Source organism: Dermacentor silvarum, unplaced genomic scaffold (assembly GCF_013339745.2).
Source record: "Dermacentor silvarum isolate Dsil-2018 unplaced genomic scaffold, BIME_Dsil_1.4 Seq1028, whole genome shotgun sequence".
Classification (NCBI taxonomy): domain Eukaryota; kingdom Metazoa; phylum Arthropoda; class Arachnida; order Ixodida; family Ixodidae; genus Dermacentor; species Dermacentor silvarum.
Window position 1 is genome coordinate 20,526 of NW_023605470.1, and position 12,128 is coordinate 32,653.

Here is a 12,128-nt window from a genome sequence, read left to right on the forward strand (position 1 = left end):
ATTTGTTCTGCGTACGTGCTTTGTGTCATGTTGGTCGCTCATGCACCTGTTACAGCGCGTGATATTTTGCAGCCACAGCCAGCAGAAGACGCACCTGAAAAGGCCTTTCTGAGGCATGAAGTACGGCGTTACACAATTACAAACTGCGACCAAGAAGAAGATGAAGACTCTACGGCAATCCCATCAACAGCTTTTTCAAAAGTTCGCTCATCTCGAAAATGTCATAGAAGATTTATCTGACAATCGCATTCTAGGAAATGAGGATGTCACCATATTTCATAGTCTTGGTGGAGCAAAAAAAAAGAGTTGCTCATGCGTCAACTGCCACATAAGTCTGGTGCCAGCAATGTCACCCGCTTACTCGCCAGAGCTCAGGCCATTTGCACTGACTTTGCATTTTTATTCCCCTAGAGCATACAGATATGTACGAGCTGTTTTCAGCACATTCCTCCCACATCCAAAGACACTGTGTAAATGATATCAACCCATTGATAGGGCTGCTGACTTTTCAAAACAGGCAATGACTGCATTGGCTATCAGGGTAAAGCACGGCTCTCCACATTATGCAATCTGGTTGTGGATGAGATGGCCATTCAGAGAAGTAGTGTGGGATGGGAAAAGCTTCCATGGATATGTTGACATGGGCATTGATGTCAATGATGACAGCTTTCCAGTTGCCTAAGATGCATTTGTTTTAATGCTTGTTGCAATCAATGGCAGATGGAAGCTGCCGATTGGCTACTTTCTAGTGCATGGCCTTGGTGGTGAGCAGAAGCGCAATTTGGTGCTGCAAGCTGCTAGCTAGCTTCACTCACAAAAAAGGTGCACACATTGTGAGTTTGACCTGGGATGGCGCTGCAACGAATTTGTCATTGCTGCACAGCCTTGGCTGCAAGATGGACCTGACTGAGCTGGATGCTTCTTTTCCACATCCAGTGACAAAAAAAGCTTTTCTTTGCCATGTTGGATCCCTGTCACATGTTGAAGCTACTGCGGCACACCCTGTTAGATAAAAAGACTATTGTGATACGAACAAACAGTTCATATTGTTGAAACACATTGATGAGCTGCATGAAATCCAGTACACAGAGGGCCTAAATTTGGCAAACAAACTTGGACAAGCACATATTACCTGGAAAAGCCAGCCCATGAAAATCTCATTGTTGGCTCAAACGTTTCGTCAATCGGTAGCAGATGCTCTTGGTGACTGCAGAGCTCAAAAAATTCAAAATTTTCAAATTCCTTGCCAACAGAAGAGTTTATCAGACATGTCAACAATGCATTTGACATTTTAAATTCAAGACATCCAAGGCAAGAAGAATAGAAAGGACCGCTGTGTCCTGAAAATGTGGCTCCTGTCACTGCGTATGTCAAAGAACTTATGGCCTACTTTTGCTCGCTTAGGGAGTCTGCAGCTGGTAAACTAATGACAGGGACCAACCAAAAGACAGGCTTCATTTGCTTTGTGGTGTGCTTAGACAATCGTCCATACAACCACTTGGTTACAGAAAATGGCCTATTGGCATATCTTCCGACTTCCAAGCTCAGTCAGGACCACCTTGAGTTACTTTTTTGGTGTAATAAAATCATTTGGGGGCTGCAATGACAACCCAACAGCAAAGCAGTTTGCAGCAGCATTGAAGCGTCTGATAGTTCGTAATGAGGTCAAGGACATTGATGGCGGAAATTGCTTTCTATTGGAACACATCGAAATTCTCTTTGTACGCTCCTCTGAAAAAACCATACTCCATCGATGTAATTAACCTCACTGCCCCTCAGAGAAGCCCTGCAGCCAGTGAACCACTCACAGAAGCAATTTTACAGGATCATGGTTACTCTGCTGACCCAGGCAATGTGTCTGAGCTTGGGTGCCTGCGGCTCGCAGTACTTGAAGAATTGCTACACAAGTTTTCTCGTGGGTGAATTATGTTCATGATGGCCCACACAATTAATTCCTTTATCCATCAACTTCAGCTGTCCCACCAGGTTTTATGTTAAGGCATTTATTTGTTGTTTGAGTGACTTTGTAAAGTGCATATATTGTTCAAGAGCGTTGTACGCAGATGTCAAACTTTTATAGAGGGAAAATGTGATACCTTATTGTAAATTCTGCAAGTACATGTTTGTTGTCTTGCTGAATGCTGTAGCTTGAATCGCCTGCATGCAAATTATGCTTAAACAATTGTTTTGTTCAGCCCAAGCTAGACAGTGTGGACAATTACGGTAGGTTAGCTGGCCTACCTTTCACTAGAGCAAACTGTGTGATGACATGGACATGCTGTGAACGCTCTCAATGGATTATGTGTGAGTTAGTTATACGCTTGAGGATGACAATGTTTTTTTTTAATGTTTATCCTGTATGTATTTTACCTGACTGTTGTGGAAATTTGCCACTGCCACCTGGAATACCGTTGGTGTTACTATTTAAATAATTTAATCTGCTCACTCTGTTCACTTGCTTAACAATAGCCTTTTATGATGCCAGATTCACTGTAACCACAAAAATTTGGTGTATACCACTCAATGAGTGTTTTAAATACCGTGAAATATTCATTCATTTTAGGTTCACAACGTAATAGAGCCATCGCGCCCTAATTGCGGTGTGTTGGCTCAGCTTCGACGGTGCTAACTTTTTTGTAGGTATGCGATACAACATAAGCTTTGTTGTACATTTTACTAGCAGCAAAATGCGTTGTATTTTAATGCTGACATACTTACTTTGTGGGTCTGACCTCACATCAATTGTTTCAACTTTGACTTTGTGAACTACCACTGTTTTTTTTAATTTCTGCATATGTAATGCTTACTTTTCTGACAAGCACAATCACCGAAGCCTTTCGATATTTGTGAGGACAGCGCAGATATAAATATTATACAATTATAGCCCTGTATTCCATACAAGGCATTGTATACTTACAATGCCTTGTTTTGCTTACAATGCCTTGTATATAGGCGTTGCATACAAGGCATTGTAAGCAAAACTGCAGCTACATTTAAGGACAGCTGATCCCATTGACCAGTTTTATTAAAGGTATCAATACTACGTGTGATATAGTTTACTTTGTATAACATTATTATACAAATGCCCTGTGGCATACAAGTATGCTAATACTGATACCGAAGAGCAGTGGCACAATAAGTTTTCCTACTTGCTGTTTATCATTTTCTTTGGTGTATTATCTTTGCAATGTACTTCATTTAAATTATAAATGTGGCTTCCTTCTGTATTTGTGTGAAATCTTCTGGCTTCTATAGGTGCAATAAACACTGAATAAAGAATGAAACAATTACTGTTGTCATAAAAATGTGCTTTCCATAGTACAAGTACACCAGCAACACAATGAATCCACAAGTGCAAATGAATGCTGCCATTTTTCCCTTGCCGCTATGTATTCAGTTTTCATGCCGTTTCACACTAGCAGAGGAAGAACGGTCCCCCTGGCAGTGTTCGATTCTAGGACATAATTATGCTGTGGGGCTATGCTCGCATTCGGAAACAGCTGAATAAACTCTAGATAATGCACAAATCCCGTCCATTTGCTTTATTATATAACGAAAATTGATCCCCGAGGCGCGTCTCAACAGCGTCGTCGCACCACGGAATCTTGCAAAATAGTACACGTAAATCTGAATAAACGGCGATTACTTCGGCGTTTAGAATGCAGGCTAATGCTATTTATTTCTCTCAAAATGAAACACGCCCACCAGAGCCTTTTATTAAGCAAAAATGCGACAAAAAAGTGTCCTTCAAAACATCTCGTTTCTTCCTAGGTGCAAGACAGCGTGACAAAAATTATTTCTAGCTCTCAAAATAAAACACGCACACCAGCCTTTTATTGAGCGAAAATGCGACAAAAAAAAGTGTCCCTCAAGACATCTCGTTTCTTTCTAGGTGCAAGACAGCGGGACGAAAAATTAGCAAGATAATACGCACCACAGCTTAAGGTGCACAACGGCTGATTTGACGAAACTTCAGTACGTAGGAAAAATAGACCACACTCGGGCGTCTGGACGGGTTTCGAGCCGCGAGCGCTGGCAACTCCACTAACCGCGGTGGTAAGCGCAAGTTACGCCTTGAAAATTTTCTCTCTTCATGAGTCAGATGCCCCAGTCTTGCTCCACGTTTCAAGGCATCGCATTTGAAGCGAAGAACGACGCGCGCAGTAGCAGAAAACCATCACCCGCATACGGGCCTCCAAGCTAGTGGCGCCACTAAAAGTTACCACGTACCAAACAATCACGAATGTTCCGGCAACCTTGTGGGCCTTTTCCGCCCCATAAGGCACCGCGCACGGGGCCCCTGAGAGAGGGAGGGGTGGCTTCAGAGGAGGTTGGCTTGCCGAGGCTAGCGGAATCACGTGACGCTCCCTCCTTGTATTTTTTACCTCCATGGTTGCGCTACACCCTCATCTCCGCTTTCCTCCTCGCGTCTTTCGTCCCCCGCTGCGCTCCGCGTTCATCTTTCGCTGCAGTGTTCGTTGGCTCGGTTACGCCGCCGACGCTCGCCGCGGGAACGGGTGCCCAAGAGCTGCGCTCTAAAGAAAGTTTTACTTTTTCGATGAACATATATCTGCAGCGTGTGCGACGTAGTTTTATTTCTGCTATGTGGTAATAGAAGAAGGGAGGAAATACAATTTGTCTTCAGGACGAAAGTCATCTGTAAAAATTCATGATGGGCATTTCGGGTGGAAACTCGCTAGAAGAGCACTTGGGTGCAGCACTTCAGGCCAAAGAAGCATTGGCCCCTTGCGCTGACAGAGGTTTCGCATTTCCGTTTACAAGTTCCGCCAGCTGCGTAGCACGTGTTCATTTCTCCTGCATGGTGCAAAAAAAAAAAAGGAATGTTGTGCACCGTTTACAAAATATTCCTGGAAGATCAGCGGCTAGTTAACAAATTCGTAAACGAAAAACAGTTCGGCAACAGACGTGGCGATGGTCAGTACAGGATTAAAATTCTGCTAAATCTAGCGCAATAAAGATTTCGTGGCTTCTTTAAACAAACTTTTTACACACCAAGCCAAGCAGCCAATACGGAGCCATACAGCAGTATTCTTCTACAATTTTATACACAGATTCTAAAAAAAAATAATAGAACGCTTACGCCATGTTTTGTAACATGCCGTATATACTACTATTCAGGCTCGCCCGCTGTGCGTGGGCAAAAGCAAGAGCAACGCACTGCCGTAGACCGTGTGAATAAGCATTCAGGAGTCAGAATGTTCATATTCCCTGGTAGTAGCGATCCTCCCTTCAGAAAGGTGGAGGGGGTTCAGTCGGATGTATGAATGCTGTGAAAATGAGATGGTGAACCTACCAATGATAGACGCAGAATGCAATAAACCAGAGACAATAAAATATGGACTAAACCAGGACAATAAAAAGCAGCCGAAAGTTCACGCTAGGTATGGACCTGCGTGTCCGCCTCGTTTTCGTGCATTGTTCGCTGCCTTTACCTGACGAAGCTGGCAATGCGTCGCGTCAACATAGACGGATGACGACCGTCTTCTAAATAGCGCTCGACCAGTGCAGCTCCCGAAGAAGCAAGTAACAAGTGCACATAGCAGACACATGAAATGTATTAGCGTACAAAACGTCATCGAAATTCAAAAGCAGTGGCAGGAAACGGGACAAGAAAGTGAGACATGCAATGCTTGTTCGGTTTCTGGACGCTGTTCTTATATTGTCACGAAGATAGCAATCGAGGCCTTGGCAAAACGGTGTTCTTTTTTTTTTTCAATCTAGGCTGAGACTTGCAGAGCGCGTGTTTTAGGACACACTTCATCGTTCTCGTTGCAGCGGCCAGGGGCCGCAGGTGCCAGCCTATCTCGCGTCAATATTACCAAATCATGTACCAATTAGCCTAACAGCAAACTCTCCTAACGAACCTACTCGCACGCTCATCGCTACTCAAAAAACACACGCGGTCGGACCCGTAGAGCCAGACGCTCAGGCCCGACGGACGGATCATGGGCCCGATGCTCATTGTCTTTCACTGCCTTTGTGTTGAACAGCCACACCCGTCTGTTGATCCCAGCACGTTTCTTTCCCAAGGGTAGCGAGTCGAAATACCGAGAAACATTTACGGAGAAGTGAAGAATTAAGTGCCAGCCTTTCCTCCTTGCATTAACCCGCACTGAATGGCATCTCGGGAACAGCTAGCAGCTAGCAAGCTGTTCAGCGAAGCAGCTTAGACCGAGAAGCCGGCGATCAACGCCGCAGAAAAGCCAGGGACCACGCCTACTTCCTGAAGACACTCCAACAAGAGTTAGCTTGCTGATAGTTCCTTGCCATGGGCGAGCGACCTTTAAGACATTTAAGGTGCACTGCTAGGTCAGAGAGTCTGGAGAAATGCTCCAGAAATTGCGAATTTGCAAATATGTTGTAAATGTATATGTTGCTCCTACGATGAAGGTAGCCTCGTCCAGCGAAATCGTACGAAGACACGAATTTTTATCTCCTATTAGCTGCAAACAGCTCCTAGGGACAATAGCTAGTTTCCAGCGGCAATCTTAGGTACAGTAGAATGCAGCTTCTTCGTCAACGTTTTTGTCTTGGTTTAACACAATTGGATAACAATGTGACAAACATATTTACATTGGTGCGTTCGCGTAAAGACAATTTTAAGTAGCAATTTTACTACGTATTGTTTTTCTCCTCTTGATGTGGTGTCCGGCACCACATGCCTGTTTGTAATTACATTTACCTTGAAAACGACATATTTACCTATGATAGAAACGTGCGTAAGAGATTAGTGACGAAATACAGCACATGATTGAGGACCTTAACCGAGAAAGTGTAAGAGTGGGGTTGAAGTTTAATATGGAGAAGACAAACATACTGTTCAATAGCCTGGCAAGGGAAAATGAATTCAGGATCTCCAGTTAGCCTCTAGAGTCTGCAAAGGAGTACGTTTATGTAAGTCAATTACTCAAAGGGGACCCTGATGATGAGAAAGAAATTTACAGAGGAATAAAATTGGGTTGGAGTGCATACGGCAGCCATTGCCAAATCCTGACTGGGAGCTTACCACTGTCGTTGAAAAGAAAAGTGTACAATCATTGCATTCTACCGGTGCTTACATATGGGGCAGAAACTTGGAGGTTAACAACGAAGCTCGAGAACAAGTGAAGGACCGCACAAAGAGCGATGGAACGAAAAATGTTAGGCCTAACGTTAAGAGACAGGAAGAGAGCGTTGTGGATAAGAGAGTAAACAGGGATAGCCAATATTCTAGTTGACATTAAGAGGGAAAAGAAAATCACAGCATATCCACGGGGTGAATGATGATGAGTGGGCGAAGCTCCGGAGGGAATCATCGGATCTCCCGCTTAAGGGGACGCTAGCACAAACGCGTTAGAAACGTGCAGTACTCTCTAGTAAGGGGGAGCGGCCACAGCGTCTTACGCAGCCATTTACACATGCCGGAACGTGCACCGCGTTTGCCGACGCCATCACATGACTGCTGAGAGAGTATACCCCCCGTATTCATAAACGCTCCTAGACTTGAACTTGACTTGCCACCGCTTTGGGCAGCGCGTTCGAAACGCGTTGAAGGCAAGGCGGAGAGGCCACAGCGTCTTACACCAGTTTCTTACACGGGCCGTAACGCGCTAGCACAAACGCGTTAGAAACGCGCTAGAAACGCGGCCTTTCGTTAATGTTGGGTATTTATTGCCATCGTGGTGCGTGTGTCCATGTCCGCTTCGTGGCGTAGTGGGCTAACGCCGCGCGCTCGGAAGCGAGGGGTCCCTGGTTCGATTCGGTGCTACGGACACAACTTCGGAATTTTTTCTCATTTTTCTCAGACTGGTTACACACTACTACTACGACGACGGGGACGGAACGGGCGCCGCTATAAGGAGCTTCGCCCCTAAAAATGGAGCTGGGCAGGCCATGTAATGCGTAGGATGGATAACCGGTGGACCATTAGAGTTAGAAAAGGGAAAACAAGAGAAGGGAAGCGCAGTCGAGGACGGCAGAAAACTAGGTTGGGTGACGAAGTTAGCAAATTTGCAGGCGCAAGTTGGAATCAGCTAGCGCAAGACAGGGGTAATTGGAGACCGCAGGGAGAGGCCTTCGTCCTGCAGTGGACATAAATATAGGCTGCTGATGATGATGAAGAGGTTCTAGAGCAGTGTGTCAGGTTCTCAGCAATAGAAGCATTTGCAGACAGCTTTCTGCTAAGCATGAGATGTCAAGTAGTGTTGTTTTCTTCAAAAATTTATTATTTTCGGAGTGCCGGACTTTTTGATTGTCCATCTTATAATAGTTTTACCAGGCGTATGTGTATGAGCGAGCCGATGTTGCAGCTGCACCTGACAGCTAGAAGACGAGAGAGTAGAAGACGTTGGGCGAGCAGTTGGTCGGCGACGCTGTTTCGACAGCCTTGTATTATATTGCAAATACATTGTCTTAAAGGTTTTTAGATCGCTGTTAGCGCCGTGACAACAGAAATAAGGGGGCAGTCAAATATTTTTTCTCTTAGCTGGGCTAGTGAGTAGGGATGCATTGGCACAAACTTCACGAGATGACAGGATAGGTAAGGACACGAACAGGCAAGCGCAGAGTTGAATACGAATTTACTGAAAAAAAAATTAGGGGAAGCTTCGCACTAGTGGTGCGAAGAGTGGGCCAACAGAGATGCTGGCAACCCCACCTAGCTTTATCTCGGTTCGGCCAAGTTTTTGCGAGGTTATGTTTCGAGACTCGGCCACGTTTTGTGCAAGAACACCCCGGAATTATCGACAGCCCTAGGAGCACCAAACACTCGGTCATTAAAGTATCTGGACGCTCAAACGCTTTTGCACGGTTTCGTGGGCTCGTAACTCCGGATCTTCTGCGAATCGCCGGCGTTTCGCCGTCGTATCGGCGGCGTGATACTCGGGATCGGACCGAAGTCGTCTCACTCGCTCTCGAGTAGCGGCGCGGTGGCGTTCGCGCCGCGCTTCCTTTTCTTCGGGAGTGACGCTCTGCTTCGGCCGCTACATCTTCGCGGTGATGTGATCTGCGCAGACACCGCGGGGCTTTAGTGTCGCCGCAGCGGCGACGCGGAGCTATATATTCCGTGGGTCGGCGCAGTGGCGTCACTTTAGGCATCACGGCTTACCTCCGCCTTTGCGCAGCCGCGGCAACCACTCCGCACCGAGCGGTCACGTCATGGCTCGGCAAAGCGAAGGCGAAACGATGCGGCACGCGCGATGAAGTCACGGCTCACGCAGCTGTGGAGGCTCGGTGCGGTCGGCGTAACTGGGGCGAAGCGTTGCTAGGCGACGTATGGTGACGTCATCGCCAGGCGGAGGTGTTGCGGCGTACACTCGACGGACCATACTCGAGCTCACACAGCTTAGCTAATTCACAGGGGTATGTGCCATTGCGCTTGGACCCTTTCTGCACTACCACCAGGATCAGCCCACATTCCTGGTCTACGCTATACGGACTAATCTCCGGCTTAAACAGCTTCGCTTTCAAGAAGCTTCATATAGCATAGACCTTGAATGTCATGTTATAGCCGAGGCTGCGGGTCTCGACGAGCTTAATGCCGGTAATGTGGATGCGCTGCAGATTTAATGAGCGCAATAGTTGTGTTAAAATCGAGAATATTGATAGAGGGTAGTATCATGGATATCTTATAAGAAAAAAGGGGAGAGATATTTTAGCTATCGTTCATTTAATCTTTCATACAGGAAATAAGCCTATTCATGGTCCTTGTTAACACAATAAAGTGAATCCTGTTGCTGCTTACATACACTTGTAGCTTTATAGCCGCGATAATAACACGACCCTCTGGCCGTATATATGAAATGTTTTAATTGATTTCGAGTAAGCTCAGATGTAAGTCTGCGCTTGTCTGTTCCTATTCTTACTTTCTGTGCTGTCTCTTGGCGCAGTTTGTACCGATGTACTGTATCAGATGGAATGAATCCTGTGTCTTTGTTTGACTGCTCCCTAAGGGCTTGTTTCACACAGCTCAAAAAAGTTTGCCATGAAAAAACCTGAGATGGTACCCGCGTTCGGCACGATGTGCAGAGTGATTCAGCATTCACCGCATTCACCGCTGATGATAAATTCGAAGTGAAACGAGAGGTTAGTCATGAGCAACCAAGGCTGCCATGTGAGTGCTAGTGATGAGGTACAAAAGAAAACATGATCAGCTACAACATGCATACATCAAATAAAACATACTGAGAATACCGTAATTCTCGAAGGGGTGCTTTCTCTCCGCGAGAAAGTTTAAAAGTATTTTTAGGGTCAAAAAATTTGAGCCTAAAATTCATACCTTCACTGACCTACAACTGTACAGCTATATTGTACAGGAACGTAAAATGAAATATATACAGAAGCGACTTACGGAGGTTGCAGCAAACGGACCCGATTCCGCATCCTCTTGCAAATATCCAATACCCTGCGAGGCAGCGATACCAGGGAACGCAAGCGTAACCACTAGACTGGCAGCTGCGGAAAGATTCTCTCTCAGCTGCAGAAAAATAGTAAAAGAGATTAGCACTAAGCAAGATTGAAAATTAATAAACCCGCCAATTCGGCATGCTCTCATAACGTAAGCGCGAGTATTTTCTTACTAGTTTGTTGTCCTATTATTAGGATGTATTTTAATGGTGTTTCTATCGTCTGACCGCAAGATGACTGTAGGCTGCTGAAAAGGCAGCGCCAGGCTACCAAGTCAATGTTTCTCTATTTTTCGTCGCGCTGGTATTGTTCGCACTTTCATTCCATGATATGGCTGGAAGCGGTCCTGTGATATTTTTAACAGATGAAGGGGTTTTCAGGCGTTCTTGTTTTCTAAGCATCCAAATAAATAAGACTCCGTGTAACAGTTTATTTGCAATGCAATGATTTCTTCGCACGACAACTGTAGATCGGCCACGTACACCGGAACAGCTGCTTTCTCTGTTGATCTTGCAATGATGGCAATTATGCGAGGACTTATCTCACTTACAGTGAGAAATATTTTTGCTTTGTTAGTAAAAGCAGGTCGCAGAACAGATTCGGCATTCCATTATTAGTCATGTATGTTAGACGCATGGACGGAAAAACTTTATTGGTAAAAGCACCTGCGAGGTTGCCGGCCAGGGCTCTGGCCACCGGCCCATTATGTGCTTTGAGGCACAGCGTTACCACCGCTGCCCAGGCCCGCTGGATTGCCCATAGTAGGTCGTGTAGATCTGAGCTAATGAGAGCGCTTAGCCATCTCTCCTCGAGAAGGTCCGGTTCTATGTTTCCTCTCTGTATATTGGTCTTAGCTCTGTGCATTTCCACAAGACGTGTGCAATGTCTGCGTGTTCGTGCTTGCACAGCTTGCAGCCATCAGAACCTTCTCGGCGGCCCTCGTCTCTAGGAAAGCAGCTACGGTGGTCAACAAAATCTTCCAAGAAACGGGAGAAGATAGCCTCACGTCCCCACACATCACATGGTTCCCGGCCCACATGGGCAACATTTCCGGACCTCCTGACTGTAATCCGAATGAGCGGGCACACCAACTGGCGCGAGAACTCACATTCCGCGTTTGCGGTCCGCCCCCTCGCTTCAACCCAGCCTGGAGGGATTTAGACAACAAAGACCCGCTTGTATCATACCACGAAATCACTTCAAGTCATAGGTTAGCACGAAGAATTTTTCCTCCTCCTCACCAAAACCTCAAGAAAGCACAGGCCGTCACTTACAGACAGTTGCAGACTAGGACATACATCACACCAACAACACTAAGCAGGATCAATCCAGACTTTCCTACTGCATGCCCACACTGCGGCCACGAATACAACAACTTCGAACACATGCTCTGGCTGTGCCCTGCCAACGCGGGCACGGACTTTCCTGACCAGTCCTCCTGGGACTCAGCGCTCAGAAGTACAGAGCTCATCGCTCAGCTCAAGGCTGTCCAGAGGGCCCGGGCCGTCGCCGAAGGACTATGTCTACCGGCCCCGACCTGGGTGGAGCCACCGGATAGATTGGCGGGGCCTCCGGCCCCGCTTTAATTCTTTCTCCTCAGGACCTAAATAAAGTTCGTACTCACTCACTCACTGCACAGCTTGCAGCTCGCTTCTGGGTATTGTGTGGAACTTACTCCGTTTAAGTGTACGGGGTTTCTGAAGGTTCTGGTTTGCAACCTTCTC

The 12,128-nt window shown here is 46.2% G+C and overlaps 1 long non-coding RNA gene across 1 annotated transcript; it reads right to left on the bottom strand.

Moving 5' to 3' along the window:
• Nucleotides 1–4,569: 4,569 nt before the first annotated feature.
• On the bottom strand, nt 4,570–11,077 carry LOC119434367 (uncharacterized). Its single transcript, XR_005188599.2, has 2 exons — nt 10,349–11,077; nt 4,570–4,815 (listed from the first exon to the last, which is right to left on the bottom strand). It is a non-coding gene; the product is annotated as an uncharacterized LOC119434367 (long non-coding RNA).
• Between the last annotated feature and the right edge of the window lie 1,051 nt (nt 11,078–12,128).